The sequence below is a fragment of the Hypanus sabinus genome, unplaced genomic scaffold (genome assembly GCF_030144855.1).
Source record: "Hypanus sabinus isolate sHypSab1 unplaced genomic scaffold, sHypSab1.hap1 scaffold_368, whole genome shotgun sequence".
NCBI classification, from domain to species: Eukaryota; Metazoa; Chordata; class Chondrichthyes; order Myliobatiformes; family Dasyatidae; genus Hypanus; species Hypanus sabinus.
The window spans coordinates 348723-363477 of NW_026781264.1; the positions used below are offsets into that span (position 1 = coordinate 348723).

Genomic DNA, 14755 nt, shown 5'->3' on the forward strand with positions numbered 1-14755 from the left:
ATATCCCAGATGCAGGCCCCAATTTTGTTATGAATCGTAAAGCTTTAGAAACGAATCAGCACCAATAGACTACACCTGGAACAACACACACAAAATACTGGTGGAACACAGCAGGCCAGGCAGCATCTATAAGGAGAAGCACAGTCGAAGTTTCAGGCCGAGACCCTTCATCAGGACTGCCTGAGACTGCCTGACAAAGGGTCTCGGCCTGAAACGTTGACAGTGCTTCTCCTTATAGATGCTCCCTGGCCTGCTGTGCTCCACCAGCATTTTGTGTGTGTTTGAATTCCAAGCATCTGCAGATTTCCTCGTGGAGACTACACCAGGAGTCTGTTTTTGATCTTAAAACTATCTTTATTAGAATCGACTTATAATATAGTAACTTAAGCAAGGTAAACAAAAGTTAACAGTGTTATGTGTATATATGTGTGTAAATATAAATCCAAAACTATTGAGCATGGGGGAAACAAGGCTTGGAGTCTTGAGATGGTAAAGTATGAAAGTTCAGTTCAACCACAGAATAGGTGATGAGAGAGATATATGTAATCCAGGGTAAATGTCGAGAGAAGGCAATTATGTCGAATTCCACAGGTTCCATGGTGATAAAACAAGAGAACAGTTACTGTAGATATTATCTGTCATCCTTCCAAATCCACATAATAATTATCACCCAAAGTGACTTGTCACAAGGCGTATCGTCTTCAATTGAATTACCACACCACACCCAGGCAAGGGTTAACACATCAGTGGTCTTCACAGGATACCCCAAATCAGATCCACTCCTATGGATCAAACGAGGTGACAACCACACATTCGATGTACGATGAATCGATTATTAACCCACACTTGCGGGCATAGGAAAATTCCAAACAGTGACCCTTGGCACCTATTTCCCTTGTATCGATCTTTCCATTTTTCCTCCTTCATCTCCTTCTGACTCTGAGTGTCTGTGTCCTCAGTTAAAACTAAACAAGCTGTGAGTGATGTAAACAAGCTGCAAGTCAAACTGATTCACCTTCCTAATCTCTCTCTCTTAAAATGACAGTCCACAGCAAACAAAACCTAGGTATTCATAACAACTGACTGGTGTGCCAGTAGTTGGGATGACTGAGTGAATCCTTTCCCACATTCTCAGCAGGTAAATGGCTCCTCTCCAGTGTGAACTCGCTGATGTCTCTGTAGTGTGGAAGAGCAAGTGAATCTCTTCCCACATTTTGAGCAGGTGAATGGCCTCTCTCCAGTGTGAGCTCGCTGATGTTCCAGCAATCTGGATGACTTAGTGAATCTCTTCCCACAGACTAAGCAGATGAACGGCTTCTCCCCAGTGTGAACTCGCTGATGTACCAGTAGGGTGGATGAGTGACTGAATCTCTTCCCACATTCTGAGCAGAGGAACGGCTTCTCCCCAGTGTGAACTCGCTGGTGTTTCAGAAGGTTGGATGACAGAGTGAACCGTTTCCCACATTCTGTGCAATTGAACGGCTTTTCACCGGTGTGAGCTCTCTCATGTCTCAGTAGGTAGGATGACTGAGTGAATCCCTTCCCACATTCTGAGCAGGTGAATGGCTTCTCCCCAGTGTGAGCTTGCTGGTGTCTCTGTAGTTGGGATGATTGAGTGAATCCCTTCCCGCATTCTGAGCAGATGAACGGCTTCTCCCCAGTGTGAGCTCGCTGGTGACTCTGTAGGGCGGATGAATGAGTGAATCTCTTCCCACATTCTGAGCAGGTGAATGGCCTCTCTCCAGTGTGAACTCGTTGATGACTCTGTAGGTGGGATGACTGAGTGAATCCCTTCCCACATTCTGAACAGGTGAACGGCTTCACCCCAGTGTGAATTCGCTGATGACTCTGTAGGTGGGATGACACAGCGAATCTCTTCCCACAGACTGAGCAGGTGAATGGCTTCTCCCCAGTGTGAACACGCTGGTGACTCTGTAGGTGGGATGACTGGGTGAATCCCTTCCCACAGACTGAGCAGTTGAACGGCTTCTCCCCCGTGTGAACTCGCTGATGTCTCTGTAGGCGGGATATCAGAGTGAATCCTTTCCCACAGTCTGAGCAGGTGAATGGCCTCTCCCCAGTGTGAACTGGCAGATGACTCTGTAGGTGGGATGACTGAGTGAATCTCTTCCCGCATTCTGAACAGGTGAACGGTTTCTGCCCAGTGTGAAGTCGCTGATGTCTCTGTAGGGTGGATAACTCACTGAATCCTTTCCCACATTCTGAGCATGTGAATGGCTTCTCCCCAGTGTGAACTCGCTGATGTCTCAGTTGGCTGGATAAAGCACTGAATCCTTTCCCACATTCTGAGCAGGTGAATGGCTTCTCCCCAGTGTGAACTCGCTGATGTCTCTGTAGGGTGGATAACTCACTGAATCCTTTCCCACATTCTGAGCAGGTGAATGGCTTCTCCCCAGTGTGAACTCGCTGATGTACCAGTAGGTTGGATAACTCACTGAATCCTTTACCACATTCTGAGCATGTGAATGGCTTCTCCCCAGTGTGAACTCGCTGATGACTCTGTAGGCTGGATGACCGAGTGAATCCCTTCGCACAGACTGAGCAGGTGAATGGCTTCTCCCCAGAGTGAACTCGCTGATGACTCTGTAGGTGGGATGACTGAGTGAATCCCTTCGCACAGACTGAGCAGGTGAATGGCTTCTCCCCAGAGTGAACTCGCTGATGTACCAGTAGGTTGGATAACTCACTGAATCCTTTCCCACATTCTGAGCAGGTGAATGGCTTCTCCCCAGTGTGAACTCGCTGATGTACCAGTAGGTTGGATGACCGAGTGAATCTCTTCCCACAGACTGAGCAGGTGAAGCGCCTCTCTCCAGTGTGAACTCGCTGGGGACTCCGTAGGTTGGATGACTGAGTGAATCTCTTCCCACAGACTGAACAGGTGAATGGCTTCTCCCCAGTGTGAACTCGCTGGGGACTCCGTAGGTTGGATGACTGAGTGAATCCCTTCCCACAGACTGAACAGGTGAATGGCTTCTCCCCAGTGTGAACTCGCTGGTGAGCCATAAGGTCAAATGACTGAGTGAATCTTTTCCCAGAAATTCAGCAGATCACCAGCCTCTACCAGGTGTGGTGTGAACTGACTGGTGTGTCCACAGGTCCAACTGAATCCTTTCTCACACATAGAACAGATGAATGGCCTTGCCCAGTGTGAACTTGCTGATGTACCTTCAATTGTGATAACTGAGTGAATCTATTCCCACTGTCTGAGCAGGTGAACAGCCTTTCTCCTGTGTAAGATGACTGGCTTGCTATTTGGTCAAATGATCAATTGAATCCCTCTCCACAGTCTGAGCAGGAAGGATAGTCGATTGAATCCCTCGCTCCACTTCTTAAATATCCAGACAGAGACAGCAAAACTGGCGTTTTCTGTTTGAGATCCCCGGCGACAAATTCCTTCTCGTTTTTAACCTGTGAAAAGATTTACAAAATCCATCAATGGGTTTAGGACAACATTTCAGATGAGATTACTTGAGTTGCCATGGTTTGACTTGGTATCACACGGTTACAGTGAGGTTCAACCCAAGTTGGACAGAGAAATCATCTCCTGACTGGGCAGAGTGCTGGTATCTGGAATGACCATCAATTCCCTGAAGCTCCTCCTGTCTCTATAAGAATGGGGCATTTCTGCCGTCTCCAATCTGTGACCTGGCTCAGTTTGACTCTCTCCATTGGTATTATTCCCTGTTCCTGCTGAGCTGCATGGGTGCCTGGCCCCACAGTAACTGAAACAGTCTCACGCAAATTGTCTTTGTGGATGTGCATCTGGGAATTCTTTTATGTATTATTAACTTAAAGTGCTACAGCTTTAACACCATATAAAAAAATTCCTGCTGAGATGACTGGTTGGTCCGCACAGCTGGTAAAAGGGGTTAGAGTGAATTTTTGTAATATTTCAAGTTCTTGTAGAAAAGTACAACACAGAAACAGGTCCTTTGGGCCATCTAGTCTTGTGCTGAACTATTTAAATTGCCCCTCCCACACTCCTACAATCCAGGTACCTACACAAACTTCCTAAATGTTGAAATCGAGCTCGCGTGCACCACTTGTGCTGGCTGCTCATTCCAAACCTAGATGACCATCTGTGTGCAGAAGTTTCCCCTCATGTTCCCCTTAACATTTCACCTTTCACCCTTAACCCCTGGCCACTGGTTGAAGTCCTACCCAATCTCAGTGGAGAAAGCCAGCTTGCATTTACACTATCTATGCCCCTCTACCACAATCAAATCTCACCTCAATCTTCTACATTCCAAAGAATAAAGTCCTGACCTGTTCAATCTTTCCTTATAACCCAAGTCCTCCAAACTTGACAACAGCCTTGTGAATTTTCTCTGAAATCTTTGAATCTCTTTTAAATCTTTCCTGTCAGTAGGTGACCAAAACATCACACAATACTCCAAATTAGGCCTCTTTTACAAGTCAACATAATATCCAACTATTGTCAGGATTTGGTTCACGAAAGCCAATGGACTAAAATCTTTCTTTCCGTCACTATCTAACTGTGATACCACTTTCAGTGAATTAAGGACTTGTATTCCCCGGTCCCTTTCTTCTACAATACTCCTCCATGCCCGACCAGTCACTGTGAAAGACCTCCCTTGGTAGGTCAAACCAAAGTGCAACAGCTCACACTGGTCTGAATTAAATTCCATTTTCCATTTCTCAAACCATTTTCCCAGGGGGTCCAGATTGCACTGCAAGCCATGATAGTCTTCCTCGCTGTCCACTACACCACCAGTCTTGGTGGTCATAAATCTGCTAATCCAGTTAACCACACTATCATCCAGATTACTGATATAGATGACAAACCACAACAGATCTAGCACTGATCCCTGTGGCAACCACTAGTCAAAGGCCTCCAGTCAGAGAGGGAACCAAAGACAGTGTCTCATCCAATTTACTATCTCATCTAGAATGCTGAGTGACTGAACCTTCTTGACCAACCTCCCATATGAGACTGTGTCAAGTGCCTTGCTAACGTCCATGTAGACAACATCCACTGCCTTGTCTTCAACCACTTTCCTGATAACTTCCTCAAGAGACTCTGTAAGACTGGTTAGACATGACCTACCATGCACAAAGCCATGCTGTCTATCCTTAATCAGTCCACATCTATCCAAATACTTATATTTCCAGTTCTTGCACATACGTTCCAGTAACTTTCCCACTATTCACTACTAGTCACCACTCCGTGGGTTTGGAGATTTCCCTTGAATTTCATAGAATCATAGAAATCTATAGCACATTACAGACCCTTTGGCCCACAGTGTTGTGCCGACTATGTAACTTACTCTAGAAACTGACTGGGGTTTCCCTAGCACATAGTACTCTATTTTTCTGAGCTCCATGTAACTATCTAAGAGAGTGTGAAAAGTCCCTGTTGTATCCGCCTCGACAACTGCTGCTGGCAGTGCATTCGACACATCCAACACTCTCTGTGTAAAAAACCTACCCCTAACATCCCCTCCGCATATATTTCCAAGCACCTTAAAACTATGCCCCATCCTGTTAGCCATCTTAACGCTGGGAAAAAATCCTCTGACTCTCCACACACTCAATGCCCCTCATCATCTTATACACCTAAAAAAGGCTCCAAACATAAACAAGGAAATTTTACATTGCTCTGAGGATTTGTTGGAAGTAAACAAAATTATGAGGGTATAGATAGGGTAAATGCAAGCAGCTTTTTCCACTGAGGTTGGGTGGGACGACAACCAGAGGTCATGGGTAAGTGGGGAAGGTGAAAATTTAATGGGAACATTTGGAAAAGTTCTTTGCTGAAATGGTCGTGAGAGTGCAGAATGAGATGTCAGCACTAGTGGTGAATATGAGCTCGATTTCACCATTAAGAGAAGTTTGACAGGTACCTGGATGGTAAAGGGTTCGGAGGGTGATGATCCCGGTGCAGGTAGTTGCAGGTAGCTTAAATGTTTTTGTGGCATTGACTAAATGGGCCAAATAGCCTGTTTCTCCTCTGAACTTCTCCATGTTTCTGCGACAGAGAAGCTGGCCAAACTTGTTTGGAAGGGAAAAGGTAGGAGTGACAATGGAGCAGCAATGGCTGGAGTTTCTGGGAGCAATTCGAGAGCTGAGTAATCGATACATCCCAAAGACGTGGAAGCATTGGAATGGCAGCAGGGCACAACGTGCGTTAAATGAGAATCCAAAACCAACATAAAAGCAGAGCAGAGGGCAAACAAAAGAGCAAAGGACCATTAGGAAGCTTTTAGAATCCAACAGAAGACGACTAAAGGAAAGTCAGATGAGTTCAGGAGTGGAATTATGAAATGGTTGTCATTAATGAGTTTTGGTTGCACCCAACAGTCCGCGGCATTTAGAGGAACGAGATATCCAGGGCCTCAATATCTCTTGAAAACCAAGATTCCCTGCACTAGTTACCATTCAACTTTTATTTTGTCAGACACATACAAACTCTACACCGTTAAAATTTCACTTCTGAAGAACTCCCACTTACCAAGTTCTCCTTTGCTAAAAAACATCCTGTCCCAATCCACACTTGTCAAATCCTTGCAAATATCATAAAAATTGGCCTTTCTCCAATTTAGAATCTCAAGAGAGGTCCAGGCCTCTGCTTTTCTGTATTTACTTGGAATCTCATGATCAGTAGATACAAAGTGTTCCCATACACTAATTTCTGTCACTCGCCCTAGATCACTTCCCAATAGCTTATTGCACACTTCTACATCGGGAATTTTACATACTGATTAAGGTAGATTTGATAAGCTCTACCCCATCTAGTCTTTTTACAGCCTAGGATTCCAGTCAATAAATGGAAAGTTAAAATCACTCACTTTATCAACCTTTGTTTCTTGGCATAGTCCGCAATCTCTCTACAGATTTGTTCCTTGAAATCCCTCAGACTGTTGGGCGCAAGCAAGTCCAAGTAATGGCTACAATATCGTAATTTCATGTCCTGAGGTCTGAATGACATCTGTTTGGTGTCAAAAAAAGAACCTTGCCCTCAATGTCACTGAAACAAAGGAGCTGGCTGCAGACTACAGGAGAAATGGAGACAGGCTGACCCAGGATCTGGGGTTGAGAGGGTGAACAGCTTTAAGTTCCCTGGCACACACAACACCGAGGATCTCACCGGGTCTGTACATACTGGCTGTGTGGTGAAAAAGGCACAACAGCACCACTTTCACCGCAGGCGGTTCAGGAAGTGTGGGACGGGGCCCCAAATACTAACAACTTTCTACAGGGGCACAATTGAGAGCATCCTGACTGGCTGCATGACTGCCTGGTATGGGTGCTGTACTTCACTCAGTTGCAGGACTCTGCAGAGAGTGGTGCGGACAGCCCAGCGCATATGTAGATGTGAACTTCTCACTATTTAGGACATTGACAAAAACAGGTGTGTAAAAAGGGCCACTGTGTAAAAAGGATCATTGGGGACCAGAGTCACCCCAACCACAAACTGTTCCAGCTGCTACCATCTGGGAAACGGTACCACAGCCTGAAAGCCAGGACCAACAGATTGTGGGACAGCTTCTTCCACCAGGCCCTCTGATTTATTAATTCATGCTGATACAATTGTACATTTATTTATCCTGACTGTCCTGTTGTACATACTATTTATTATAAACTATTATAAATTTCACATTGCACATTTAGACAGAGACGTAACATAAAGATTTCTACAACTCATGTATGAAGAATGTAAGTAATAAAGTTAATTCGATTCAATTCAACCTCTCCACTATCTGCTCTGTCATTCTGGTTCCAATCCTCCCTGCAACTTTAGTTTAACCACCCACCCCACAGGGGAGCACTAGCAAGCCTTGCCACTAGGATATTCGTCCCTTTCTACTTCTGTTCCACTAACTAACAAATCCCCTATCACCCCTTTGACTTTCCTCTGCCAGGTAATTCCCCCCAACAGTTTCTAAAGTGTCCACCTGTTGTTGTGGGGGATGGCAACAAGAGTACTCGGCGATGGCTATTTAACCTCATTCTCCTTCCTGACTCTCATCCAGTTTCCTGTGTCCTGCACCTTTGGTGTAACTCACCTCTCTGCTCGTCATACCTATCACACCCTCCGATGCTTGGATGATGCGGAATTCATCCATTTCCAGCTCCAACTCCTTAAAGTGCAGCTGGATATACCCCTTCTACGTGAGGGCGTCAGGGACACTGGAGGTCTCCCCGCCTTCCCACCAATATCCCCTCTAATTTGTAATGACCAGTGTGTGCAAAAACCTTGTACTGTACAATTTTTACCAAGTGACAACAACATGTGCAAACTGAATGTTATATAGAGAGGTATTCATTTCAACAGCGAGCAAATCACTGTCAGTAAGAACTTTAATCTCCTCTGGTTGAGTCTTGATTGAGTTCATCTGCACTCTCACACAACCTATGTAACAGGTTAATGAAGGATTTACTCGCCACAGCTTCTGCAAACCACCTATTTGTGATTTTCTTGCTAAATGATGCTTTCAATTTCAGATTTCCAAATATCACTCCACTTCTTCCCACTTGAAAATTCTCCAGCAACAATACAGACGGTACTGTACATAAGTATTTCCCCTGAAGTCTCACCCAGGTGACTGACAGTGGTGAACTCAGTGATGGTAATGCCAAGGAATACTGCCTTTAAGGGCAGTAGTCTGTCTCCCTGGAGTCTGGCACATTTGTGATGTGAAAGCTACTTGTTGCCCAGGGCAAAGGTGTTTGATATCATTACGTAGCCAGACAGAATTGGTGGAAGCGTGTTCTCACTGGTAGAAAAATGCAGACCGAGAGGAGGTAGAACAAGCAACACACACAAAATGCTGGAGGAACACAGCAGGCCAGGCATTATCTATGGAAAAGAGTACTAATGCTGAATTCCTCCAGCAATTTGTGTGTGTAGCTTGGATTTCCAGCACCTGCAGATTTCCTCTTTGTGATTGGAGGTAGATCAAAGATGATTTTCTCAACTGATGATGTAAAAGATTTTAGAGCCATAGAATAGAACACGACAGCACAGTACAGGCCCTTCAGCCCTCCATGTTGTGCCAACCCATATAAACCTTAAAAAAAAGAACTAAACCCACACTACCCCGTAACCCTCCATTTTTCTTTCATCCATGTGCCTGTCCAAGAGGCTGTTAAATACCCCTAATGTTTTAGCCTCCACCATCACCCCTGGCAAGTCATTCCAGTCACTCACAACACTCTGTGTAAAAAAAAAATTACCCCTGATGTCTCCCCTAAACTTCCCTCCCTTAATTTTATACATATGCCCTCTGGTGTTTGCTGTTGGTGCCCTGGGAAACGGGTACTGACTATCCACCCTGTCTATGCCTCTCGTAATCTTTCAGCCCTCTATCAAGTTCTAGACCTTTCATATTATTTCACATTTCATAAAGATTGAAACAGAATAGGCTGAAACACACTGTTCAAAAGTGCTGGCGTTCAATCCACTTGGTGCATTGACTCATTACATTTTTTGGGTGTATGTTTGTCAGAAACACATCCAACAGATTTCCCATCAGAAATGCAGGAAAATTCTGGACCTGATTTCAAATGAACCACTGAGCACTCTGAAAAAAAGGTGCGACAGAGGCCGATTTCTCCCTTGTGCCTTTATTTTTAGTGTGAACTATGTGACATTGATGGTGATTAATGATCATTACTTTCAGGCGACAGCCCTCCAAACATGTGACGAACCACAGTAAAACTTAGTGACCTGCCAAGGTTGGGTCTTGGGTGTCCGACCAGCAGATTTTCTGTATTATTAGATGTTCTCATATTAATACATCATACCTCACTTCCAAATCACTGTTTTTAGACATCACATTACAGAATGATGTGTTCCACATAACCTCCAAGTTTAAAAGAAGCTCAGAAAATAAGGTCAAAGTAAGTTTCAAAGGCATCTGGGAAACAGAAACGTGCAAGTTTAAAGGGAGCAGAGATACCTGACTGACCTGCTTGAGGTGTTGAGCTACCTAAAATGCATTCTTGAACGTATAGTGTAGATTTAAAGCATTAATTGGACTTAAATTATTTCATTAAATTAACATTATCTTGGATCTCTTAATCCTAATTCACGTTTAACGTAGGATTAACCCTTCTGCATTTGGATAACTACAATCTTTGTTCTTTTCTTTTGAAAAATGCAGTCACATGATAACACTATTCAAACTTCAGACCAAAAGTCTTTTTTTTCCCCACTTCTATTTTTTCCCAGGAAAAAAATACTATAAACTTTTTGCTATTTAAAATTGGTAACATTTGTCAATTCATGCTGTTGTTTAAAATTAAATTGCTTAACTCCCTGAAGCAAACTTGTAAGTTCACGAGCTAATAAAGAATTGAACAAAGAGGATTGTATATTTTACACACAAAGCAGCATAATGTCAATGCTCCTACATCATAAATTGGGAGACAAATGTACACATCCCAACCTTATTAGGTATTTGTACTCAATTTTTCCCACAGATGGTGAACTGCTAATCTTGGCTGGTTCATCAGGCATAGCATGGAGTAGATTTGGGGAGGTGGGGTGGTTTGTGTATTTGCGGCAGTGCTGGGAGGAAAAATCAGCATGAATGATGAATGTCTTTAATGTCCCTTCCTATAAAATACTCTACAAATGTTTCACACTTATTTGACCTTGAGCTTTTTTTTTCAAACATTAATACACTTTAGTCAGGATTACTTAGAATTTCAACATCTCTTTTCCAGCGAAAATAATAAGTGGGAAGGGGTATAATTTAAAGATCCTATATATTCAGTTTAATCTACCCCATTCTAATGAGATGTTTATTCAGTTATTCATGCTATTGACAAGGCTCCGAATAAAGCAAATGAGGACCAATAGGTGTGGTCCATTCTTACAACCAGTTCAATGGCATAATTTTAAACTCACTTCTCCACGTCTTCACATTTAGGAGCAGAATCACAAGAAGAGCTGGCAAATGACCAGGGAAAGCTTCACACAGAATCACAGAACAATTTTATAAAATTATTGTTGGCATGAAAGGAGAACATCAACCAGAACTATCCTCTCAATTCCAATCCTTTTCTCTTGCTCTGCATCACTCAAAAATTCCCTCTCATTTCCTTTCCAATGCTATTTGAAAGTACCATCTTAGTCTTTGACAGTACTGTCCTGTGGATATCCAATAACTGTGCTCTGGAAGTCCAATCCACAGTAGAATCTTTGCTAATCTACAATGCTAGCAATGCACCTCACCATACTTTATGTCCAGTAATTTAACCAAGATTCCGATTTTCTAATCACAGAAAAGACTAAGTATTGATTTAAAACAAAGGCTAAGGTTTAAACTTTCATCTTATGCTGGATCATCTAATGTTATACTGCTTTTCCATATATAAGATAGATAGATGGATAGATAGATAGATAGATAGATAGATAGATAAATAAATAAATAAATAAGGAATGACAGATAAGGTTGTGGCCTAAGGTAGAAGGAGTCAATTTTAGAAAATCTAGCACATCTATTTTTCAACATAGTCCACTCCTACATTTACACACTTAGTCCAGCAGTCGTGTAACATACGAATCTTGGACCTCCAGAGAGTGTCCACAGACGGGTTTTGTTCCCTTTCTCCGAGTTCCTAATCCTTGCATTTAGATAGCTGGAGCTCAGCTCTGTCTGAGAGATCCATCGGTTCCCATTCCCTCATCAGCCGGAAGCTCCCCGGGGCCCGTGTACGGATCGTGGGGCTGAGAGAGAGGGAAGAGAGCAGGACTGTCCCGGGATTGCTGGTCACGGTGTCCGAAATTCAGAGGAATTATCCCGAAGTCGGTGTTTACGAAAAAAACACGGAGAATCGCTCTTACCTGCAACCGACATTTTCAAGGCCTCGTGTGCTGCGCGCATGCGTGATACTCGGGGACGTCGTCAGCCTGACGCCTGCGCAGTTCATCAGCGCTTCAGTGCCTGATAAGAATTATCCTGGCAGGGCCTTTTGGGTAATACCGGTGCCATTAAACAGTTTTGAAGCACCGATTCAATGTCCATATCTCATTTTTTTTCGGGTATATAGAAAAAATCTGAAGCTTTTTTAACGCAGGAAGCGGCTCACATAAACAATGTATTCAATATCCACGTGTATCTAATGCCAATGTTAAATGCAGGTATAAAACACAGGAGATTCTGCAGTGGCTAGACATACAGAGACGCACACACACAAAATGCTGGAGGAGCTCTGCAGTTCAGGTAGTAACTAAGCAGCGGAGTCCACAGTCTAGGCATGCTGAAGAGGCTCGGTCTAAAAGTTGTTTATTTATTCCTCTCCACAATTGCTGCCTAATCTTTTGATTTCCACCAGTATTTTGCAGAAACTAACAATCTTTTTTTTCGGTCAACCAGTTTCCAATTTTTTCTGATTTTCCTTTTGTAGCCATATCCTGTTGGTCTGATTCTTCCCTCTCCTCCTCCTCCTAAACTCCAGACCCATTCTCTCTCTGGAGCCGCAAAGCCTGACTCAGGCTGGCAACTCTTCGGTTTCTGACTCTGTACCATCGAAGTTTCACTCGCCAGTCTGCTGTCAGAATTTAGAGGTGCATTGTGTTACGAGACCGCAGATTCGTTTACTGTGAGTGTCGCTTTAAGTGCCTGAGTGAGGCGGGTCTGTGACGTCACACAGGCGCTGCAGCAGAGACAGAGAGACAGAGGGGGGAGGAGAGGGAGGGGAGAGAGAGAGATAGAGGGAGAGGAAGAGAGGAAGAGTGAGAGAGACTTCAGCTTGTCACTGCTATGCCCAAAAGATTGGGTTGATCATCGGCACGCAGTGCACAACGGATGTGTGACTGTCACTTCGTATAATCCATATGTGTGGATTTCCCTTACCTGGAATCGGGGTGTTCTGTGGTAAACCACTTGAAGACGATTTTCCTGTGACTGTCACCTGGTGATATTTCTAAGTGGATTTCGGAACTAATCGACGGATAAGATCTTCGGCGACTGTTATTTCGTTCACCCAGCGTGGAATGTGTGTGGAATTCTTCGTAGTTGCCTTCTCTCTACATCTTCGTGTGGATTTACAAATCTCTCCTCTCGCTTGTTCCGTAGATTACTGAACTTTTCCACTTTACCATCTTAAGACTTTAAGCACCGTTAATTGCTGTTTATTTCGTTCAATCTTATAGATTTGGAGTAGATACTAATGAAGAGAGTGGTTTTAACTTCGAAACCAGACTCCGTTAGTGATCTATTGCTGCTGGTACGTAAAAATTGCAACAACCCAGCTGTCTGAGGCACAGTCCTTTAAAATAGGTGAAAATGACACAAAACGTTGAAAAGAGCGGGGAAGAAGGAGTTTAACCAACTTCGTCCGGAGCCCTGAACAACGTCACAACCACAGTGAGCTCATCGTCTTGTTCAGCCCGGAGAAAATCATGCAGGAAATTCATGCAGGTGTATAAGATGATGAGAGGCATTGGTCGTGTGGATAGTCAGAGGCTTTTTCCCAGGCTGAAACGGCTAACACGAGGGGGAATAGGTTTAAGCTGCTTGGAAGTAGGTACAGAGGAGATGTCATAGCTAAGGTTTTAAAGCAAAGAGTGGTGTTTGTGTGGAATGCATTGCCAGCGATGGTGGCAGAAGCGAATACAATAGAGTATTTTAAGAGTCTCTTAGATAGGTTCACGGAGCTTAGGAAAATAGGTGGCTATGCGGTAGGGTAATTTTAAAGCAGTTTCTAGTGTAAGTTACATGGTCGGCGCAACATTGTGGGCCAAAGCGTCTGTAATGTGTTGTAGGTTTCTATGATTCTCTGAAATTCAAGAGAAATCTCCTATCCCACGGAGCGGTGACTAGTTGTAACCTGTCATCACAGGGAGAGTGAGAGGGGGAACGGCAGGGGTAGATTTTAATATACTGATATGGAACAGAAACATGGGCAGGGACCAGATGGACAGAGTGGCCACTCTAGTGTACATTGTGAGTGCGTTAGAGACGATAAGAACCTGAGACACGGGATTTGATACAGAGCTGATTTATCTGTCACAGCTCCACAATATTAAACACCAGTCTAGTTTAAGGCTAACATCAGCAGAACCGACTCCTCCAATGCTCAGTGACCAGAGTTCAGTCCTGGGTGCGATGAGCAGCCGCAAGAACTGCAGAATCTGACAGTAACAGTCCCTCATGAACCTGCAGCTGCCTTCAGTCACCGTGATGGTTAAACATTTAACACGGAGCTGATTTGAACTTCCTCCCTGATGTGAAGTTGCTGGTGTTGCAGCAGCTGGGATGATTGAGTAAAACACTTTGCTCACTCCGGACAGAAATGTGGCCTCTATTTATTGTGAACTCACCGGAGCATCACAAGGTGGGTTAACTGAATGAGTCTCTTCGCACACACGGAGCAGGTGAACGGCCGCTTCCCAGAGCGAAGCTGTTGGTGAATCTGCGATGGCCGACTGAATCCCTTCCAAAATGAGATCCAGGGAATGATATCTCACTGCTCGGAACGTCATGGCGATTTATCCAATCAGATCACGTACATGGGCACGTGATCGGGCTATCCTTGTAGCGAGTGGGGCGCTGTCTTCTCCAGCATCTCCGCCTCCACATTCAAGGATCGGCGGCATTCAAGCGCTGGTGAATTGACAGATACAGCGGAACTAACGAGCTGTTGTGTTTGTGAGTCCCAGCATGAAAGTCGTTCAGAGAGAAAAATCAAACTCCCACCCCAACCCCAGCTTAAAAAAAGAACGGCATCCCGATCATCAATCTACAAACCCCACCCC

General features: G+C 44.2%; 1 pseudogene; it reads right to left on the minus strand.

Annotated features, from left to right (window-relative positions):
* Nucleotides 1–472: 472 nt before the first annotated feature.
* LOC132388640 (gastrula zinc finger protein XlCGF26.1-like) lies at nt 473–11946 on the minus strand (annotated as a pseudogene).
* Nucleotides 11947–14755: the final 2809 nt, after the last annotated feature.